The sequence below is a fragment of the Elaeis guineensis genome, chromosome 1, assembly GCF_000442705.2.
Source record: "Elaeis guineensis isolate ETL-2024a chromosome 1, EG11, whole genome shotgun sequence".
In the NCBI taxonomy this organism is placed as follows: Eukaryota; Viridiplantae; Streptophyta; class Magnoliopsida; order Arecales; family Arecaceae; genus Elaeis; species Elaeis guineensis.
The window spans coordinates 118,281,204-118,304,015 of NC_025993.2; positions in this window are offsets into that span (position 1 = coordinate 118,281,204).

Here is a 22,812-nt window from a genome sequence, read left to right on the forward strand (position 1 = left end):
AACTTCATATTGAAATTTTTCATAAAAATTTCAATAGATTTTTTTTAAAATAAAAATATTTTTTTATTTATAATTTCAGCAGCATACAAAATAGCATATAAAATAATTTAATTGTAACAAGTAACAGCAATGTGTATTGTGTTAGTGAAAAAATAATTAGTCAAATAATTAAATAATTTCAGTAGTAACACTAAAAAATAATATGCAACAATTATAATAATTTTAGTTCGGCCCAACCAGGCCCAATCCGAACCGACCCGATCCGTCCCCAACCCGACTGACCCCAACCAGTCCCGACCCCACCCGACTTGCCGGACCGTCCCGGCCCCATCCCCGAAGGCCCCGGCCAGACCTGAAACGACCCGACTTGGACCCGACCCTGACCCGACCCGGAACCGACCCGACCCGACTTAGCCCCCCCACCCCCGCCCCGACCCGGCCCCAACCTGACCTGCCTTATCCCGGCCCCGTCCCCGGACCCTTCCCGAAGGCCCCGGCCCGAACCCTACCAGACCCGACCCGCCCCATCCCAACCCGGCTTGCCCCAGCCCAGCCCGACCGGAACCGACCCGACCCGACCCACCCCAGCCCGACCCGACCCGACCGCACCAACCCGGCCAGGCCCAACCCGACCCGAAAATGACCAGGCTCGGCCCGACCTCATCACGAACCCGGCCCGGCCCCATCACGGACCCAGCCCGGCCCAATCACAACCCTGCCGACCAGCCGACCTGAAAACGACCAGGCCGACCCGCCCCATCACGGACCCGACCCAGCCCGACCCATCCCGAACCCACCCGACCAGCCCGGGCCGGTCCGGGTCCCCAGGCCCCTGTCTCCGGCCGCCGGTGCTGGATCGTTGTCCTCATCCCCGACCCCAGCCCGCTGGACCCGGGCCGCCCTCCCCATCCCCGGTCCCGACCCCGGCCGCCGGACCGGCCCGTAGGCCCCACGGCCCTGGCCAGCAGGCCCTGCGGCCCCAAACTGCCATCCCCGGCTCGCCGGACCCATCCCCGATCCAATCCCATTGGACCCATCCAGGCCCCAGAATGCCGAACTCGGCCCACAGGCCCAATGGCCCCAGCCCGTTGTCCCCGGCCCAGGCGCGCCGTCCCCAACCCCAGCCCGCTGGCTCCCATCTCCGTCCTTGGCCCGAACCCCCTCCCCCCCAAAAAAAAGTAATAAAACTCACCTCGACGGTGGTGCTGGCGACAGCTTTGCGGACAGCGATGGTGGACCGAACGGCGACAGCGGTGGTCGACGGACAGGGGGAGAGATCGGGACGTCAGGGGGGAGCGCGAGAGAATGCCGAGTGAGGACAGGGGGAATGAGGAAGAAAATGGATTTCAGATGGGACATGACGGGACGTGGGGTATTTGCGACAAAAATTTTTGTCGCTAATAATTAATTTTTATCGTTAGTAATTTAAATAAAAAATAAATTTACGATGAAAATCAAATTTTTCGTCGCTAATAAGTTTATTAGCAATGAAAAAAATTTCACTGCTAATAGTTTCCGCCAAAAAAAAATTTCTCTGCTGGAAAAAATTTTCTCCTGAAAAATATTATTTACGATGAAAATATAGAATTTTCACTAATAGTCCCCACCAAAAATTTTTGATAAAAAAAATTTATTTACGATGATTATTTTCATCGCTAGTTACATTATTAGCGACGAAATTATCTTCCATCGCTAATAATTACTAAAAAAAAATTTTCATTTATAAGTTTTTTATAAGTAATTATATGATGCTCGCATGATAAAATTTTTTCAAATCCACTGACAAGATAGACGGCAGGTCCACATTGATTCACTGAAAGTGAGTTCAAGGATTTGACTGCAAACTTTTTAACTCAGGCTTCATTCGAAAGATGATGATATTTGAGAGGTCAAAAAGGTACCTTACTTTTTTCTTCTCTGATGTTGTTGTTTAGGAAGTATGTGACCAAGTTCATCCGGCCCTCTTTCATGGCCCACACGGTTGGGACCATATCTATCTTTAAATTTTCATAGAATATTAATACTTCCGTAGCTTGTTTCCCAAGCATCACATATTTTGTCATGTTTATTTAGATTTTATAGAACTCGTATTATGTTTAGATTTAATGAAAATACATAAAAAATAAGCTAAATTTGGGCCTGATCCTGTCTAAGAGACTCAATGGAGCCATCGGCAAATAGAACCAGACCTCTTTAGCACCAGAGCCCAATATGGGGTGCAAAATTTTCTCTTGATCTACTGCCATATCACCTTTTTATTTTTTTTGTTTATTAACTAAAATGGATGGAAGATCAATCAAAATCGGACAGAAGCATGATTCAAACTAGGGGTGTCAATGGGTCAAATTATGTTTGGTTTATATGTAGGTTAAAGTAGGTTCGACCCATACCCTACATATACTTTTCCTTCATCCATATCAGCTCATCAACCTTTCTAAATTTTTATTCATTACTTATATGTATAACTAAAAAATAAAATAAAATAAGATTTTCAAAGATCACAACTAATAAAATCAAGATTTTTCTTTAAATATGTCATTATAAATATAATAAACATAAAATTTAGTATATATAATAATTATGAACTAATTAATGATAAAACTAAATAAAATACAGTCACATATTCTAAAATATCTTGGCCCACTCTATCCATCATTCTCGTAAACTTTTAATTTTAATATTTACTATTTTTATAAATTATTTATAATTTTTTTATAATAAAAATTTTTATTATTTTTTTTAAATTAATCTGGTATTTTAAGTATGATTTCAATAATTTTTTTATATTACTACATATTCATCTTAATATTTTACATATTTTATTTTTACATATTATTTTTTAAAACTATCTTATATTTTTTATAAATATAAAAAAATTACTATAATTTATATCCTTCAATAGAAAAACTTTTTTAAAATTTTAAAATTTTTAAACTATTAGTGATGAAATTTTTCATCATTAAAAATTATTTTAACGATGGAAAATCTTTTACCATTGCTAATAGTTTAGTTTTTGAAATTTAATTTTTTTTATTTTTTAAATATTTACGATGAAAATATACATCACAAATAAGTAACGATTTTACGATGGTAATTCGATTTATCATCGCAAATAGTTGATTAGTTACGATGAATAAGTTTCATCATAAATTATTTTTTATTTTTAAATTTTTAAAATATATTTATTTGTGATGGAATATATGTTTCCATCAAATAAGTAATATTAGCAATGAAACATATTTCATCATAAATATTCTATAATTTTTAAATTTTAAATTTTTAATTATTTATAAAAAAATTATTTATTGATGATGAAATTTTTTTCTAAATTGTAAATACCTTACTTTTTAAATTTTTAATTTTTTTTATTTTTAGATATTAGCGACGAAAAATTTTATTGTAAATGGTTCATAATTTGTGACGAAAAAGAAACTTTCATCATAAATATTTTAATTATCTACGATATTATTTTTTCATCAAATAATTATATATTTTAAAATTTAAATTATCTAATTTTTTAAAATATTAACGATGAAAATTTTTATTGTTAATAATCATTATTTGCACACAACATGTATTTTCATTGTAAATAATTTAATTATTTGTGATTGAGACTTACGTCGTAAATAATCAAAAATATTTAATTTTTTATTTTTCTTCGAATATTAGTAATGAAAATTTTTAGTCCTAAATAAGAATAATTGGCGATGGAACCGATCTTTTAGTCACAAAAAATTTAACTATTACCAACAAAAGATTTATCATCGCTAATATTTAGATATTTATAATTTAAATTTTTTTTTATTTATGACAAAAATATTCATAAAAATAAGCTCTTTATTATGATGAAACTCTTTTTTCATCGCTAATATTTTTTATTTATGATAAAAATTTATAATCATTGTAAATATTTTTTTATTATCGATGAAAATTTTTTACGTCATTGATATGATTATTTGCGACGTTAATATTTTTTATCGAAACAAATTCATCGCTAAAACTCTCTTTCCTTGTAGTGAGTAAAGGGCCCTGATCTAAGCCGAAAAATGAAGCTTGCAAGGGAGCTAGCACCTCAGGGACTTCAAAATTCTGATCAGGATATCTCCATATGGATACCAGCAGAGGTTGATGCTTGCGTAGCTTCAGCAGCAACCTCAATATCCGCGGACCCGATCTGAAGGAGTAGAGAAAAGCATCAGGTATAACTTCTTCCTTTGTCATTTATGATTTCAAATCTATGCAAATAATTTATTTATGCATGTTAGACGATCCTAGGATTGATTAAGATTGAGAATTGCATGTTTGGATCAGATTAAAAATTTTAAAGTCTGCTTCCACTAGGTTAGTATAACCATATCGATCTATGCATGAGAATCAATCTGCATTCCAATAGTGGTATCAAAGCCACGTCATTCTAATATATTTTAAATAAATTTTAGATCTAAAATTATATTATATGATCTGATTTATAGTTCATATATCTGATATGTGAAAGAAAATTTGATTTAATTTAATAGATTATATATTAGATATGTTAGATTAAATTCCTATAAGCCTAGTACTTGGATTGGGTGCATCACTATGGCCGTCCGTCATAAGAGAAAGCAAGGGTTAAAGCCCTCACTTGCCCAATCGATGGATTCTCTTATGACGTGTAGGGGTGCTGCTTGTGATGATCTCCCATGAAGAAGAACCACAAATGAAAGATCTTAGATGTATGTGATACAAGTTTTAGATCTATATTTTATTTACATGCATATTAGATATGTATTTTAATTAATTTTAGATCATAAAATTATATATGTGATATGTAGTTTTTATATATGATCTAAAATTTAATTTCTGCAAATCCTAAATCTAAAATTTTAAGATCTAATTTGCATAAATCCTGAAATTATGGCTAGCTTGCCTATCGAGTGGACTCGGATTCAATTCAAATCGACTCGAATCCTTGGTGAGTCGACTCATCTTTGTTGGAGTCGACTCTAGACCCTGGTCAGTGGCTGTTTGCATATGAGTCGACTCAATCCAGCAGGCATGGGCTTATAGTTTCTGTCTGTCATAGATGAGTCGACCCGATTCCAGAATGAGTCGAATCAAGTCCATTGATAGCAAAATTGCATCTATGCAATCCAAATTAGTTTAGATTAAAAATTATTTTGAATCTAAACTAAAGCTATGTTCATAATGTACTTAATTAAGAATTAAACTTGAAATTAAAAGATCTAAAATTATGAATTTAAGATCCAAATTTTAATTGCATAAAATATGGGGTTAAGGGTATATGTGGCTTAATTAGGTCTAGCTTGAGCAGTTGATCAAACTGAATCAAATATTGATTAGGATTAGGTCAAATATGCTCATGACCAATCCAATTAGTTGTAATTTGATTAGATTGATTAACAGCCATATGTTATGATCAACTTAAGATCTAATTTGGCTCAGTGATTCGAGTCCAAGTCAATAACAAACTTGATCGATTCTAATCAATCAATTTGGTGTTTAAGGCAAATACATAAATGGTAGTTATTTAATTATTTCGTTGTTTGACATGACCTATTCATTGGTGTTTAAGGAAAGAACAAAGGGATCCTCTCATATCTTAATTTATCTAGCCATTTTGAGAGATTATGTTTTGTATTAGGTTATTTGTTGACTCCAGCTAGCCCATGTCACTAGGTTAGTCATAATCATTATGACTAATTAAGGAAGAGATCTGAACCTAAATCTCTCAATCAAATATTAAGTCTAGTGATCTTCCACCATTGTACAGATGCGGATGCCTCTTAGCGTTAATCATTCTCAGCTAGTCACAATGGTTCGGTTGCATCGGAAAAGCACAACCTTTCTATGGCATTCGATACCCCGGGATAGAGATGGTTGGATCCAATAACTGTTAGATGAGCAATCCAATGATGGCTTTGTGTCCGCTGGTGTATGATAGGTCTGACTTAACTAAAGGATGTACCAATAACTGTTAAGTGAGGCCATAGAACTTAGAGACCGAACCTACTGTATTTTGCTTAGTGAAGTAATAAACAAGGTGTTTCCACTCATTGATCTATGTTATCAATCACTATTAGATGAGGTGCAATGGATCAGTGGGAGTGCAGTACCCATTAGAAACTGATCACGTATAGATTTTCAATTCTCCATCCGAAAAGTGTGGGAGACTCATAGAAATAGTGAGAGCCTTGTTTATTTATTAAAATCCCTATAACAAACATTTACAAGTATAAATATCTAATTGAAAATTATTTCTCTTTATAGTAAATTAACTATGTCGAGTTCAAATCCTCTAGTCCGAATCCTTGACACAAATATATTGACCGAATTAAACTACAAAGACTGGATCTGAAACTTGGAATTATTTTCAACTTTGAAAAATTGACCCATGTCCTAGACTAGGAGATGCCTGTGTTGCCGACTCGTCCATCCCCTGATCAACGAGCTATACTTGGCAAGTGGATGGACGAAGACAACAAGGCTAAGTGCTATATTCTTGCATCCATCTCTAATGATCTTCAACATCAGCATGAAGACATGAGGACTGTCAGATGATTCTGACTCACCTGTAAGAGTTATATGGTGAGAGAATCATGGTTCGCTTTGAGATCTCTCAAAGACATTTCAAAGTGAAGATGCATGATGGGCAATCCTGCATGATCATTGTTTGATAATGATCAAGGACATCGAAAGGTTTCAAAAGCTCAGAATGAATATGGATAAAGAATTACAGATGGATCTGATTATGTAGTTCCTTCTTGATTCGTATGGGTAGTTCATTATGAACTACCATATGAATAAAATTGATAGCACCTTACTTGAGTTGTTGAATATATTGGTGATAGCTGAGGGCATCTTGAAAAGTTCAAGGAGAACGATTCTTACTGTGGAGCAGGCTTCTTCTAAGAGAAAATCTACTAGGAAGAAGAAGAACAAAAAGCCTGTGAAGAAGCAAAAGACTAAGAGTGGGAAGAAGAAAGCTCCAAAAAAAGCCAGCGACAAAAAAAATATTTTCACTGCAATTCGAAGGCCACTGGAAAGAAATTATCTTGCATACCTGGCGACAGTGAAGAATAAGAAGAAGGACGCACCTTCTGAAGGTACATCTAAATTGTTCATAATTGAAACTAATCTAACGGTTTCTCTTCTTCTACTTGGGTTTTAGATTTTGGTTCAAGTGCTTACTTGTGCACTTCTATACAGGGTCTAGAAGAAGTTAGAGGATGAGAGAAGATGAGATCATTCTCAGAATCGATAATGGGGCAAAAGTTGCTGCTGTGACGTTGGGACCTACTCTTTGAAGCTACCATTAGAATTTAGTTTATTTTTAAAAAATTATTATTTTTATTTGTAGCCAGTAGAAATTTGATTTTTATTTCTATGCTGGTACAGGATAATTATAATTTTTATTTTAATAAATATCTGTATTCAATTTATTTTGAAAATAAAATTGTTGCATATGCCTCTTTGATAGACAGTCTTTATCATTTGCATGTGGATGCGAGTGTTAACATTAACGAGCAAATTATGAGTGCCATAGGATCTAAGAATTAGAGATAGGGTTAGCCAAAAATATCTATGGCACCTTAGATTAGGCCATATTGAAGAGAACGACTTAACAAATTAGAGAAAGATGGCCTTTTAGGACCATTGACTTTCGAGTCATATCTTGTTTGTGAGTCATGTCTTCAAAGAAAGATGGCTAAGCTGCTCTTTGTAGGATAAGGAGAAAGGGCCACTGATATATTAGTCCTGATGCACACTGACGTGTGTGGTCTATTCGATGTATAGGCCAGGGTGGCTATATCTACTTCATAACTTTACTGATGATACTCATGGTATGGGTTTGTGTATTTGATGCATCATAAGTTTGAAGCTTTTGAAAAATTCAAAGAGTTCAAATATGAAGTGGAGAAACAAACTTGAAAATCCATAAAGATTCTTCAATCTGATCAAGGAGAAAATATCTTAGTGGAAATTTCAGACTTATCTCAAGGATAACGGTATAGTCTCACAGTGGACACCTCAGAGACGTCTCAGCTCAATGGGGTATCCGAAAGGAGAAATCGAATTCTATTGGATATGGTTCGGTCCATGATGAGCTTCACAATATTTCAATTTTTTTTGGAGACATGCATTGCTTTTTACTATACATCTTCTTAATCGAGTTTCCTCTAAATCCATTCCTACCACACCATTAGCTATGGCATGGTAAGAAGCCGAGTCTTGATTACCTCAAGATTGGGGATGTCCGGCCCATGCCAAGCGACAGCAGGCGACAAATTAGAAGTTAGGTTACTTAGGACTCATTTTATAGGATATCCTAAGGAATCTATAGGATACTATTTTTATCTTTCAGAGGATCACAATATGATTATGAGTCATCATGCCTCTTCTTGAAAAAAAATTTTATTCAAGATGGAGGCAGTTGGAGGAAGATTATGCTCGAAGAGAAGGTTTTTAAACAGCATCAAGTCCAGGAACCTAAACCCATTAGTGAGCCAGTAGATATGGTACCTCCTCCACCTCATAGATCAAGTAGGATCTTTCGTCTTCCTGAAAGGTACTTAGATATTCTTACAGAAGATCTAGAGAAAGTATTTTTTATAGGGATATTAGGAATGATCCCAAGACCTATAATGAAGCGATGTTAGATGTAGACTTCAAAAAATAGAAGGAAGTGATGAAGTCAGAAATTGACTCCATGCATTCCAATCAGATTTGGATCTTAGTAGATCCACCTGAAGATATTATACCTATTGGATATAAATGAATTTATAAAAGAAAAATTAGGTCGGATGGTAAGTAGAGATCTATAAGATAAGATTGGTAGTGAAAAGTTATACTCAACATAAAGGCATTGACTATCAGAAAATCTTTTCATCAGTAGCCATGTTGAAATCCATCCGGACTCTGCTTACTGTTGTAGCTTACTACAATTATGAAATCTGATAGATGAATGTGAAAACTGCCTTTCTAAATGGATATCTTGAGAAAAATATCTATATGGAGTAGCCTATGGATTTCACATCTAGTAATAATGATCACAAAGTCTGCAAGCTGCAAAGATCCATTTATGGACTCAAGCAAACATCTTAGAGTTGGAACATCCGCTTTAATGATGTGATCAAATCATTTGATTTTATCAGAAATGAGGAGGAGCTTTATATGTACAAAAAGGTCAGTGGGAGTACTGTCACGTTGCTCATATTATACGTGGACAACATCTTCCTGATTAGGAATGATATTCCCATATTGACTTCGATCAAAATATGATTGTTAAAGAAATTCTCTATGAAAGATCTAGTAGAAGCTTCCTACATTCTTGGTATAAAGGTTTATAGGGATAGATCTAAAAGAATGATAGAATTTTCTCAAAAAATATACATAAAGGAGATGATGAAGAGGTTCCTCTTCAGCATGGAAAACTCTAAGAGAAATTTTTATCCCTTAGGCATGACATTTACCTCTTCAAGAAGATGTGTCCAGAAACATCTGAGGAGATTCAAAGCATGAGCAAGATTCTTTATGCTTTAGCTATAGAGAGCCTCATATACACCATACTGTGTACTCGATCTGATATAGCACTTATCGTGAGTGTCACAGCAGATATCAGTCGAATCCAATGAGGAGCACTGGATTGCAGTTAAGAATATCCATAAGTACTTGAGAAGGACTAAGAATTTATTTTTGATCTTTGATGGAGGATCGAAGCTGAAAGTAGAGGGATACATCGATTTAGACTTCATGTCTGATATCGATGATAGAAAATCTATATCGGGATGTATTTTTTTATGTAATGATGGATCGATTAGTTAGGAGAGTTTTTCTATGTAATAGTGGATTGATTAGTTGGAAGAGTTTCAAACAGTCGTTATTGCAGATTCGATCATGAAAGTCGAATACATCGCCGTCTCTGAAGCAGCTAAGGAAGCATACTGGTTCAAAAAGTTCGTTGCAGAGCTGGATGTGATGCTATCAGATGCCATTATATTGCACTGTAATAACAATGGCACCATAGCACTAGCTAAAGAGCCTAGGTCTCACCAAAAATCCAAGCATATAGAGCGGTGGTTCCACATCATACACGATTACTTCGAGAAGAAGTTCATCGAGGTACAGAGAGTCGACTCCGTGTAGAATTCGCGAACCCACTGATGAAGCCTCTTAGCCAAAAGAAGATGAAACTCACCTTGAGAAGATGGGTCTTAGCTCTGTTGTTAGAATCGTATGAGTCGCAAGTTGACTCGTACGATTTGCAATAATTCACAGCGTGGTCGAGTCAACCGGAATGAAGAATCGAGAAAAGAGAAGAATCGCACCTGAATTGCGAGTCGTCAGCTAATCATGCGACTCGAGGAATCGTCCGATACCATCGAGACGAAAAAGATAAGTTTGATGGTGGTTTCTCATCATTTTTGGAAGTCGAAGAGTCAGGGAATCAAAATAGATATCAGATTTTGGCAAAATCTGCTTTCAAAATTGGTTCGCACAAGTAAATCAAAGAGATTTCTCACCTCTGAACTCTTCTCTAGCTACTTCAAGCCTTCGAAGATGACGGTGAGAAAAGGAAGAGGCGTGTGGGGAAGAGAAATCCTCGAAGCCTTCAAAGCATCACCGTAAGTTCGCCGTCGGTCCGGTAGGTTTCTCTTTTCCATTGCTTTCTTTATTTCTCTTCCTCAATCTCTCTGTTTCTCCTTCCGAAAGCTTTTTTTTTTTATCAAACCGAAGCCTTCTTCTTCCCCAATCTCTCTGCTTCTCTCCCAAAACCCAAAGCTTTTTTTTAATATTAGATCGAAGCCTACTTTCCAATCCCTCTGTTTCTTTCCCATTTCTCTTCCTCGAAGCCCCGAAACCCTCCCTGTTTCTCTTTCCCGAAGCCACCCGAAACCCTTTGTTTCTCTTCCCTGATGCCGCCTGCAAGCCTATTTTTTTTTTCAATCGGACTGAAGCTTTCTTTGACTGTGGTCCTCATCCTTTTTTTTAAAGTGAACTTCTCTCGAAGCTTCGAAACGAGAGGTAAGAGGGGAACTGGGAGAGGTCGGTGACTTAGTCCCATTTCGGTTTCATTGCCACCAATAGGCAACAACCACTTAAAAATGACTCACCTTCTTTAGATAAATACTTATCCATTTAAATCCTCACCCAAAAAAATAAAAAAAATAAAAACAGTAGTAACAATAAGATTAAGTTTTTTTTGATAATTTTTTTTAATAATTTTTTTTAACAGAATTAATTTACATACTTGTAGTAAAATTATGTATTATTATTTTATTGAATAATGAATCTAGAAAAAAATCCAAAGTTATGGATCCCACTTGAAACTTTGTAAAAAATTTGATGATGGCAAAGGAGGTGATGGAAATCGATTACATCTTGTATGCAATTATTGTAACAAAAAATTTGGAGAGAAGTGAATAGAATGAAAAATTATCTTACGGGTAACATAACAATGTTTCTCTCTGTACTCAAGTTTTTGAAGAAAAGCATAATTTTTTAAAAATTTGTTGGGGAGAAAGAAATAGAAAAAAATTTGGATGATGATGTTGAGTGTTTGAAGTAGATGAGCCAAATGCAAAAATAAAGAAGGAAACTATGGATTCATTTATGATGAAGAAAGGGAAATGTATGTAAACAATAGACAATGAATGAAATGATAAAAAAAGAGAACCAGTGGTGAAAGATATTTATAGATTTCTATATGGACATGCTTTGGCATTCAATTTGATCAAGAGCCCTTTATTTGCTCAAATGATGAAATTTGTTGGAGAGTATGGGAGAGGATTGAAACTCCCTTCTTATCATGATTCAGAGTTACTTTCTTGAAGAAAGAGGTGGAAAGTGTTAATAAATGTTTGATAAAATATAAAGATGAGTAAAAAAAATGAAATATTCAATCATGTCCGATGGTTGGACTGATAGAAAAAGTCGTCTATTACTAATTTTTTTGTGAATAGTCCAATGGAATGGTGTTCCTCAAATCATTGGATACCTCTGATGTTAGTATGGATTCAAATAAATTATTTGAATTGCTTGATAGCTTAGTAGAAGAGATTGGAGAAGAAAATGTAGTTCAAGTAGTGACAGATAGTGCCTCTGCTTATGTTGGGCGGGTAGACTCTTAGAAGAAAAGAGAAAGCATCTTTTTTGGTCTCCATGTATAGCCCATTGTTTAGATTTAATACTTAGTGATATTGAAAACATTCTAATTTTTTTTAATACACTTGGCAAGACAAAGCAAATTACAGTTTATATTTACCACCATACTTGGGTTCTTATTTGTTTAGAAAATATGCTAAGAACAAAGAATTGGTAAGACCGATGGTTACTAGATTTGCAACATCTATCTCATTTTGAGAAGCATATTAGACAGGAAGATTGCCTTAAGGGCTATGTTTGCTTCAGAAGAATAGGCAAGGAGTACTTATGCATGCAAATTTGAGGCTAAAAAAGTTTAAGAAATTGTATTGAGTGCTAACAGATTTTGAAAAGCTACAAAATATTGTTTGAAGTATGTCCTTTCTTTGATCAAATGTTGAGGCTTGTTGATGAAATGCAAAACCGCTATGGGTTATATTTATGAAGCAATGGATAGAGCAAAGGAACAAATTGGCAAAAATTTCAACAATGTTAAGAAGAAGTATGATCGGATTTGGGAGATAATTGACATTCGTTGGGATTTGCAACTTCATAGACTACTCCATGCGACAGCATATTATCTTAATCCCAAGTAAGTCACACTTTTTTTTAATTTACATTATTCCATTAGTAAATTTTATTATTTTAAATTTAATTTTTTTTTGATTCTTGATCTTTAGGTTTCAATGTGATCCTAATTTTAATGCTGATGCTGAAGTAAAAATTGGATTGTTCAAGACAATTGAGAAGATGTAACCAGATGTTGAGACAAGAGTCATCGTTATTCACAACTTGAAAAATTTAAGAAGGCTGAAGATTTATTTGAGATGGACATACGGTATCAACAAGAAATAAAAAATAACTAGATAATTATAATTTTAATTTTATGAATTTATTTTTACCTGTCAAATTTAAATTTAGTTTATCTTATTTTATTTGTCTAGCTCTGTGGTGGGAGAGTTTTGGAGAACAGTGCAAAAAACTTCAAAGGCTAGCAATTCGAGTACTAAGTCTTACTTGTAGTACCACTGATGTGAAAGAAATTGAAGCACATTTGAACATATTCATTTCAAAAAAAAATTATTTGGAGCAACAAAGATTGAATGCCTCGGTGTTTGTCAAATACAATATTCAACTTGAGATAAGACTACAAAAAAGACAAGAAAAGGGGGGACATATGATCGATATACTTATCAGATATGGAATCAGATGATGAGTGGATACTGAGCAAGAAGAGCATGCTTACCAGATGATGTGTCTTGGTTGGATGTAAATGAATATTTTGATGTTGATGAGGGACCTAATAACAAAACAAGGAAGAGAGGTATGCAAATTATTTTCTAATTTTTTTTAATTCTTAATTTTTTAGACTATTGCATTATTTTTTTATTTGACTTTGTTGATTCTTAAAATATTTTTGTAGGACCAAGAAACTTAAATGTTGATAGTAAAGGTAAAGGAAAAGAAAAAGTTATTGAGGAAGATATTGAAGTGATAGAAGAAGATGAAGGTAATGAGGAAGGAAGAAGAGAATCAAGAGATGATTATGCTTGAAGATGATGATGATGACGATGATGGCGGCGGCGATGGCGATGACGATATTAGTCTTGGGGATGATTATGATGATTGAAGATTCTATTTAATTTTTTAAGTGAATAGTGAATTAGTAATATTTCATATTTATTTTTAATTTATATTTTGGACTTAGTATTTTAAACTTATCTATACTTTTTGGATATCTTTTTGAGTATTCGTTGATTAATAGATTGGTAATTTGGTATACATTTTGATTGTGCTTTTTGTTACTGAATCTTACGATTCGAGTCACGATTCGAATCGCGATTCAAGTTAAGGCATGTACGATTCACAAGTCAAATCACGATTTGACAAATTGGGTCTTAGGTATATGACAATTGATTTTAGGTCAAGTGGAGTTTATTAGGTATTGCCCCAGAAGTCAATTGTTGGCTGACACATTTATAATTTCAGAGCCTATTTTTGTACTTTAAAATTTTTATTATGAATAAAAATATTTTATTTTTAATTATGTTTATGTTCCATGATTTATCTTAAAAATTAACAAAGATGATTTTATATATTCTCAAAATATTGAGAATTTGATACATGCATCATTAGTGATTAGTTTCTAAATGTTCACAATCGTAGGATCATCACGGCGGATAGTAATCAATCCATTTAAGATTGTGTATGAATCACCTTCTTATGGATAAATGAGTCTCAAGTCTGCGGTGTAAGGACATTAGGATGAGAGTGCAGGTGGTTGTTAGAGAACAACTTGCACTGAGTGTGACCAACATGAGAAACCACTTGAATATCTACTCATCGTCAGTGATCTCCTCGATGCTGCAGTGGTGTGAGTGATCTTTTGACCTATGATGTGTTGGCTATTCGCAACAAGACTATCAAGTTTGACTGTACGTTTCTTGATTCCTAGTCATTTGGGTCTTTACTGTGTATGTTGGCTAAGTAGGTTCAGGTTCGCTGTTAGAGTAGGATGTACCTAGATGGAATCTATCGATCAGAAAAATAGTCTTATGCGATTAGTAAGACTAAGTTCAAGAAGTCTCCAGTCGAATCAAGTGTGAATACTGAAAAAAAAATTTCACAGGATTCATAGATGAACTCAAGTTGAGCCAATCAGACATATAATTGATGATGGGGTTTGACGAGTTCTCCATGACCTCCGTCAAGTCGAGACTCGCGATAGAGAGACTAAATCATACGGTAACTGCACCTAAAGATTTAAATTTTTTTATTTTGCTAGATTGCCACTATATACTGCTAGACGTCACTGGTGGATTATAAGAACTCACTTGGATTGTTTTCAAATCAACGATCCTTATTGGGTTGAGCTAGACTTGTTTTGGTCCATCGAAAGAAGTTTCGATGATATTATGATGGAGATTACAGTAGTCTCACTATCAGACAGAATAGAACCTGAGGAATCACACATAAAAGAAGTTTGATCCAATCAATGATTTGGATCAAAGTCAAATCATCAATTGGATTGATGATTTGAATAAATTTGTAATTGTTACAGATTTAGTAATTGCTAATTGTTAGCATAAAGATTAATTGCAAATATTGTAATTTAATTGAAACTGATTAAATTATGGATCAAATCTTAATTAATTTAAATCAATTTAATTTAATTGAGCTAGATTTATTTTAATGCTAATTAGATTTAATTATCCAAATTAGATTTGGATTTCAATTTTGATTGGATCAGATTTGACAGTCTTTCGAATTTGATTCGATGTGGGCTCAATTTGAACTCGATTTGACTTGTTTGAACTAAATTGAACCTAACCTCTTGAGCCCATATTCCCTGAGCTTCTTTCTCCACTTGGCCGACCAGAAGTGGGATGGGGCGATGAGAAATCTCGTGTAATTTCTTTGGCACGTGTGAAGGGGTATGGATGGGTTGTTATTTGGTTTCTTGATTAGTTAGGACTCCTATCTTGATAAGAGATAGAGCCATCTCTATCTAGTTTTGGCATGGAAGAGTGCATCTTTTGTGCGACAAAAATTATAAAAGGGGGTGTGATGCGTGAGGGTTTTTAATCCCTTATTTTGTGTGCTACTTCTTTCTTGTCACCCTCTTCCTCCTCCACGCCAACTTTTCTTGTTCCCTCCTTTCCACACCCCAGTTCTTCCTCTTCTAGATTTGATCTGCGAGAAAGGAGGCCTTAGAGAGAGAGAAAAATAATCAAAAAGGAGTTCTTGATTAGTTTTGGTGTTTGGTTCAATCCCCAGAAACCTGCAACAGGTCTGCTTCAAGTGATATAAAGTAAAAGGCTCTGATCCAAGCCGAAGAACGAAGCTTATAAAGGAGCTAGCACCCTGAGGGCTATAGAGTTCTGATCAAGACATCTTCATGGGATACCAGCAGAGCCTAGCGCTTGCATGGCTTTGATAGCAATCCCAGACATCCGCAGGATTCGATCTGAAGAAGGAGGAGAGAAAAGCATCAGGTATGACTCTTCTTTTGTCATTTGTGATTTTAGATCTATGCAAATAATTTATTTATGCATGTTAGACGATCTTAGTGTTGATTAAGATTGGGAATCTGCATATTTGGATTGGATTAAAAATTTTAAAGTCTGCTTCCATTGTGGTTAGTGTAACGTATCGATCTACGTATACGATTAACTTGCATTCCAATAGAAGAATCATAATTCAAGATGAAAGAATTTAGACAATAAGATAAGTTTTTTTGTGAGCAAACTGCAACAATGGACATATGGATCTTTCTAAAGCATGGAAAGTGAAGATGATCACAGGTGCTCCCATGTACAAAAAGCAACAGGAGACTGGTTGGTATCCTCAGCCTACCAAATGACCCTCTTCAAGTTATAATTTTTGCATTGCTATTGCTAGTTGACTCAAGGAAGTTTATGGGATCCAAAGAGATAAATGACCTCACGTGATAGAATAGCGACATAAAAACTTAATTACAATTAGCATCAAGCTTTGGTCTGCCATGCCACTTCTATGCAAACCTGAGGATAAGGTTACATACTTTGAAAAATAGAGGATTGCAGGTTCCTGAATTTCTGGATTTGAATCCTAAATATGCAGTAGGACACATTTGAGTAACTATGAAGTATATCATTTAGGATTCGCAGAAAAAGTCAAATCTAATTTGTGATCAATCTGCTGCCAAAACTTACATACGAATGAAATTTAAGTGAAATGAAACAAAAAAAAAAAAAAAGAAGTGGAAGAAAAAGAAAAAGGTGAAGAAAATAGGTTTTAGGTATCCACCTTAGGGAGAAGGAATAACTTGGAGTCTACCACTAGAAAAGTTTTATTGAAGCCACATATATTCACCACTAGTCTCTAATATATTAACCTTATAAATTTGTAGAAAATTTAGCCATCCAGCTAATCTATCACCTATTAGATAAGAGTTTGGTTGCTACCCTGCATCTTTCTGTGTCAGTGTTCGTGTGGGGGCAGCAACCTCCTTATGTAACCGGATAAGTTTGTAGAAATTTTAGCAATCTATATGATCTATCACCTCTTAGATAAGGGTTTTGCTTGCATCCTGCCTCTTTCTATGTCTGTATGAGGCGGGTCCGACAATTTCCTTAACAGTTAACCTTACAAGTTTGTAGAAAATTTTAGCCATGCATCTAATCTATCATCTATGAGATAAGAGTTTGGTTGCTGTCCTGCCTTTGCATATCTGTGTTGCAGTGGGTAGGGCTGTCCGCAGAGTGGATGACCAGCTTCTAATCTGGAAGCAATCCAAATTTAATTTGGTCCAACTTGAGTTGCAAGTTTTTTTTTTGGATCAGTCTTGGATTCAAAAACATGACCTCTTTTGAATATGGATTGGATTTGGATCACTAAATTTCTAAAACTTGACCAATCCCAAGCTAGTCCAATATATGCTTCAAACACTCCTTAAATATAAGAAAACTATTTTTCCTTTCACAATATATTCCGTCAACAATCTGTGTTGTTAATTATAACTATAGATGGTTGTCAATCAAATCTTTTATTACGTCTACGCATTGCACAGTATTATTTTGTATAATATATTTATGATAATTAGATGATCATTTTATATATATCTGTTGTGAATTGTATTTAGATTACTTGTGACCCCATTTAATCCAAAATATCTGACGGATTTGTAAATTTAGTATTATACCCGAACTGATACAATCCAAATGGATCTGGATTATATTTGGATTCAATTTGTTGACTCGATTTAGATATGGATTGGATTTGTGTTATGTCTATCCTTGATCCAAACCGACCCACTTGCAGGCCTAGCAGCAGGGGGCAGCAACCTCATCAACGGTTTCTTTTCAATAATGATGATGATAATGAGGACCTGAAATCATCAAACTTAAGCTAGAGGACTCAAATGCACAGGAATGAATGGAATAGGTCCCAATAGGTCATGAATTTAAATTTCAACCATTGAACTAGTCCCAATAAGCATAAATTTCTACAACAACAAATAGAAAATTGGCTACATGAGGAGCTAATTAAGAATGGCCCTAGCTCTTTGCTTAAGGCCCACAGACACAATAGATGGTTTGCCCATGTATGTAAAAAGCTGTGCAGTCAACAAACTTCAGCACAAATGCCCTGGAGAAACAGAAGCCTAGAATTATGTATATAAATCAGTCCTGTCATACATGATTCCAATTTGTACCTTTAGTACAACTGCATCTATATGCATGTTATTACAGGTTCATTGGTATATGAGTAATCAATCTCTTATTAGACAATATATTGGCTTCATTATCAGCATTTATTAATGATGGACCTCGACAATTCTTTTCTAGAATTATATACACATGCAAACTGAAAGACAAATGACAGTGTCCAGGACACAGGAAAAAAAAAATCTATGAGTTTTTCATTATGTTGTTTGGGTCATCAAATATACCTGGCACAAATGCGGGTTCCACAACAAGCGACAAAACTCTTTATTGCTAAGTTTCTATTGATATTTAAAACACAGCTGATAGGTTGCCTACATGGTCCACCAGGTGGGACTGACTGGGCACCCGCCTTTCAATTTTGCATCATGTTCAAATATATGGAGAATGAGTTTGATATATAAATTGGTCCTAGATGTTGCCAAGTTGGTAGCCACTTGACTTATAATGTTAGTAACCTGAAGTAGGAGAGAGTGTGAAGTGGATTTAGGTGCAGATGCCATGTAGCAGATCCCCAAGGAAGAAGAAAAAGAAAGAACAGGAATATCCTGAGAGTTTCTTAGTGGGGATTGCACTTAGATAGAAGTTTCCCTTCACTGTGCTTGCTATATCTTATTTGATTAACTATGTTCCATTTATTGGTTTTATGTATCTTTAAGGCTTCTTGCATTTAACTTTATTTTTAATTTATCATTTTTGGGCTGCCTTGACCTATGGGAGACTGCCTAGGTTCCAAGAGCTAGGCACTCCTGGCACGCCTGCCTACCACCTACTCCATTTGGCAATATTGACATTTACAACTAGCCTTTTAGATCATATGTAGCAGCTGCATTTGGTGAAGGTGCTATCAAGAAAGGTTATTTAGAAATGTTGCATTTCTCTAAATAGCTTCACATCTTTCAGTCATGTAATTTAGAAAGTTTTAAGCTTGATCTTGACAACAGTATTGATATATTGACCTTTACCTTATTGCATTAAATAGGCTATGAGAATTTTCTTTGATAAGCAATAGCAAATATCATGATCACTTTACAGTGTTGGTAACTTGTATCGGACAATTAAATTGTTGTTAAGTGCTTTCGAGCATCCTTTTTCATTGGATGATCAGCAAAAGAGACTATAACAGCAAGTTCCACCAACTGGATGTATCATCTGGTCTACCCAAACATCTTGAAGAATTTTTTTTTTTTTTTTTTGCTGGTTATCTTGACAAAATGATGAGATGACAACATGATAAAAGAACCAAGGCTTGCTAGCAATAGGATGCTTAGTTTGGTAAAAAAGAAAATATTAGGATTTCTCCATGCACCATATGTTGGTTCTCAAAGACTCATATACACCACTACCATATGTAGTTCAAAATGTGTATAAACATGAGACAAGGCTGTGATGCGAGTTAGTGTTAGATGGAAAGAATAAAATATTTTAAAGAATCGAATAAATAGCAGGTTGAGATGGACTTTCATACATGAACGTGATTTAAAACTTAAAAGGCAAGCCCACACTGCAAATGGCATCTACATAGTATGCTAGGATGTGATTGATGATCAAAGCGAATGAACCATGGATTCCCCACATGCTGCCACATCATTGAGAAAGGATTCATGCATACATACATATATGTACACAACTGCACTCCAATAATTTTTATAGAGAATCTGAGGACCTTAACAATAAGAAATAAGACAAGGACAAGATAGAATGAGGAACCAAATACCATACACAGATTATGAGCAAAAGAATCAGAATAATTGAGCACTTGTCTAAAGGAAAAAGACATACAGGGAATACATGAATTCATCCCTGAATAATTCGAAAGGACTGAGTCTATGCCAGACACTAATTAAAGGCCTTCCAAGGAGGTCTCATTCACAAACAGCTAGCATTTGGTTAACAAAACAACCACTATTATTGTAGCACCAATAGACAAAGACATAATCTTTAGAGTCCAATAAACATATAGCATCCGACCACACCTTCACATGTCCCACATAATTTCGACAACACTGCAGTTATTTCATATAAAAAATTATGTAATTGAATTCAAACTGGATTAAATCAGACAATAGAGCCCCTTACACAAATGCAACCATGTTTTGATTATAAACACATGAAACGAAATATCTCAGAAAGATTCAAGTGATCTAAAACAGGAACAAACTCAACATCAAAAATTATATTCATCAGAACTAAGCAACATAATAGAGTTCATTGATTAGCACATGTATTTCGAACAAGAATCAATCAGTCAATGAGAAACGCAAAAAAAACAAAGTAAAAATCCAATTTTTAGTAGAAAAATTAACTGATACCACAACAGAGATCTATAGCGTCAACTAAACAATCCATAGAGAAGCAAATCTCACCTGGGACCTCGTTGAATGACGCTGTAGTCGCCGCGGGGACGCCGAGGCAAAGGTCGCGCGCCCCAACCCTGACCCTGAGAGATTGGAGACAATCCCAGCGAGACAGAGCACAATCACCTCCCCGGCCGGGCCGGCGGCGGCGGCATCTCCAGGGCGGCGAGGTGGGGGATCGGAGGACGGAGAGGAGGAAGGAGCAGAGATCGTAGAGAACCCACGATGGCTCGTCCTCGCCCCTCATGGTGGACACTAGAAGAGAGGGAGAGGAGGGAGAAGAGAATTCCCGAAATACCCTCTTCGAAAAAATTTCGGCGATGGAGGTGGGCGGGGAGTGGATAGAATGGGACCAAAACTCTTCTCTCTCTTCTTCAATCTTTTATTCTTATTTTTTGCTCTAATCGGACTCGCGGGAGCGAAGAGAATGGGAGGGATGGCCGAACGGGGGAGACCGGAAGAGCAACGGAAATTTTTTGATATATTCACCACCAATTACATTGATACGTAAAAAAGAGAAAGCAAGTAAGGAGTGGATTGTTAGAAATGAAGAGTGTATTTATCCATTCTCGTGCAACGTTATTTAGTTTTTAAAATAATCAAATTTTGATGTATGCACCCGAATTACTGTAACTGGTTGAGACTAGACGTGGAAAGAGAGTGAGAGCAAAGAGTGAATCAATTGGAAAAGTAATTATTTTGTAATTAATAATTATAGGTTATTAATAGGTTATTTCGTTTTTGTAAAGTAATTAAAAGATTATTTTGCTTGAAATTAGGAAGGAAAAAGTTGGCTAACTTGAGATGTTCCGAGGCGGGGACAAGACAAAATTTTTAAACGGATTACAGCTAACGGAAGTGATTTTTTTTTTTTGTACCTGATAAGAATGCTTGGGACCTCGCAGTGAGCAATGACCGATATGTTCTGTTTTTCTGAAGAATCTGGAGGGTTTCCTTGAAGTAGGAAGGAGAGTCCGAGATCTTGATTACAATGGCTAAAAGAAGACAGAAATTTTGTATACTTCAAGAGGATCGGGTAAGAGAGAAGAAACAACCTTTATCTAGCTTGACCAGAAATAATATAGTATTGTTACATTTCAATATTAAAATGACTATAACTTGTTGCTGGTCTTGAGGTAATAGGGGGAACATGAATGGAAAGAAGTTTCACGTTTTAACACCGTATGCATGTCCTAATGGAGCTAATTATTAATCACATACTTTCCCACTACTCTTAGTACTCATGTTCAAGGCCTAATTATTCTTGTTTTTTAACCTAAAAGTTATCATCCTCTTATCTTTTTAACCCATTACTTTGGTTAATAATAGACCATATTAACTTAAGAAGGCTACATGAGCGTATGGATAAAGCTCTTACCAGTAGTCTCAAAATAAGACAATAATATACAACACATCCTCATCCTACATGCTAACAAACTTGAGAATACTCTAACCAAAGAAATGAGTTCTTGGTGGAGCTTGGCACTCAGTCTCTTGTGCAAAGTCAATTCTAAGTTATATGACGATCTAATTAAGCTGTTGTGTTCTAGAGGAGATTCAAGAAAGAGAGGGTTGGCTGTACCGATTCCCAAGCTTTGAAATGGTGAAGCATATAAGAAGGAAATGACTCACATGCGATCTACGTAGCAAGATTGGATACGGCCATCTCTTTATATATGTTGGCAACTATCCATGTGTCGACTCCCACTACTCACATATATCCACACATATCCGCTAAATGAAATTTGCTAAGAAATAAAACCAACAAATATTGTGAGGGGGACATCCAGGGAATTGAAGCAGCCAATGTCAAACCCCTATAACTTTGACCTTGATAGCTGGTTGGGCATGGCAAGCTGTTCTTAAAACCGAGTTCTTATATCTTCTTTCCATCTTGAGAAGAAATGATGGAAAGTTTTGATTAGCCAAAATGACCTATATAACATTTTTTTAATCCATTAAAAACAATTATTCCAGCTGGATGAACCAAAATTGTATAGCAACTAGAAAATTGCCATATGCCCTATTTGAAGGAATTTTCTACAAGCAGTGCTGTAGAAGATTATACTCCAAACGGGACCCCATCAAGCTTTCAAATTATAAGA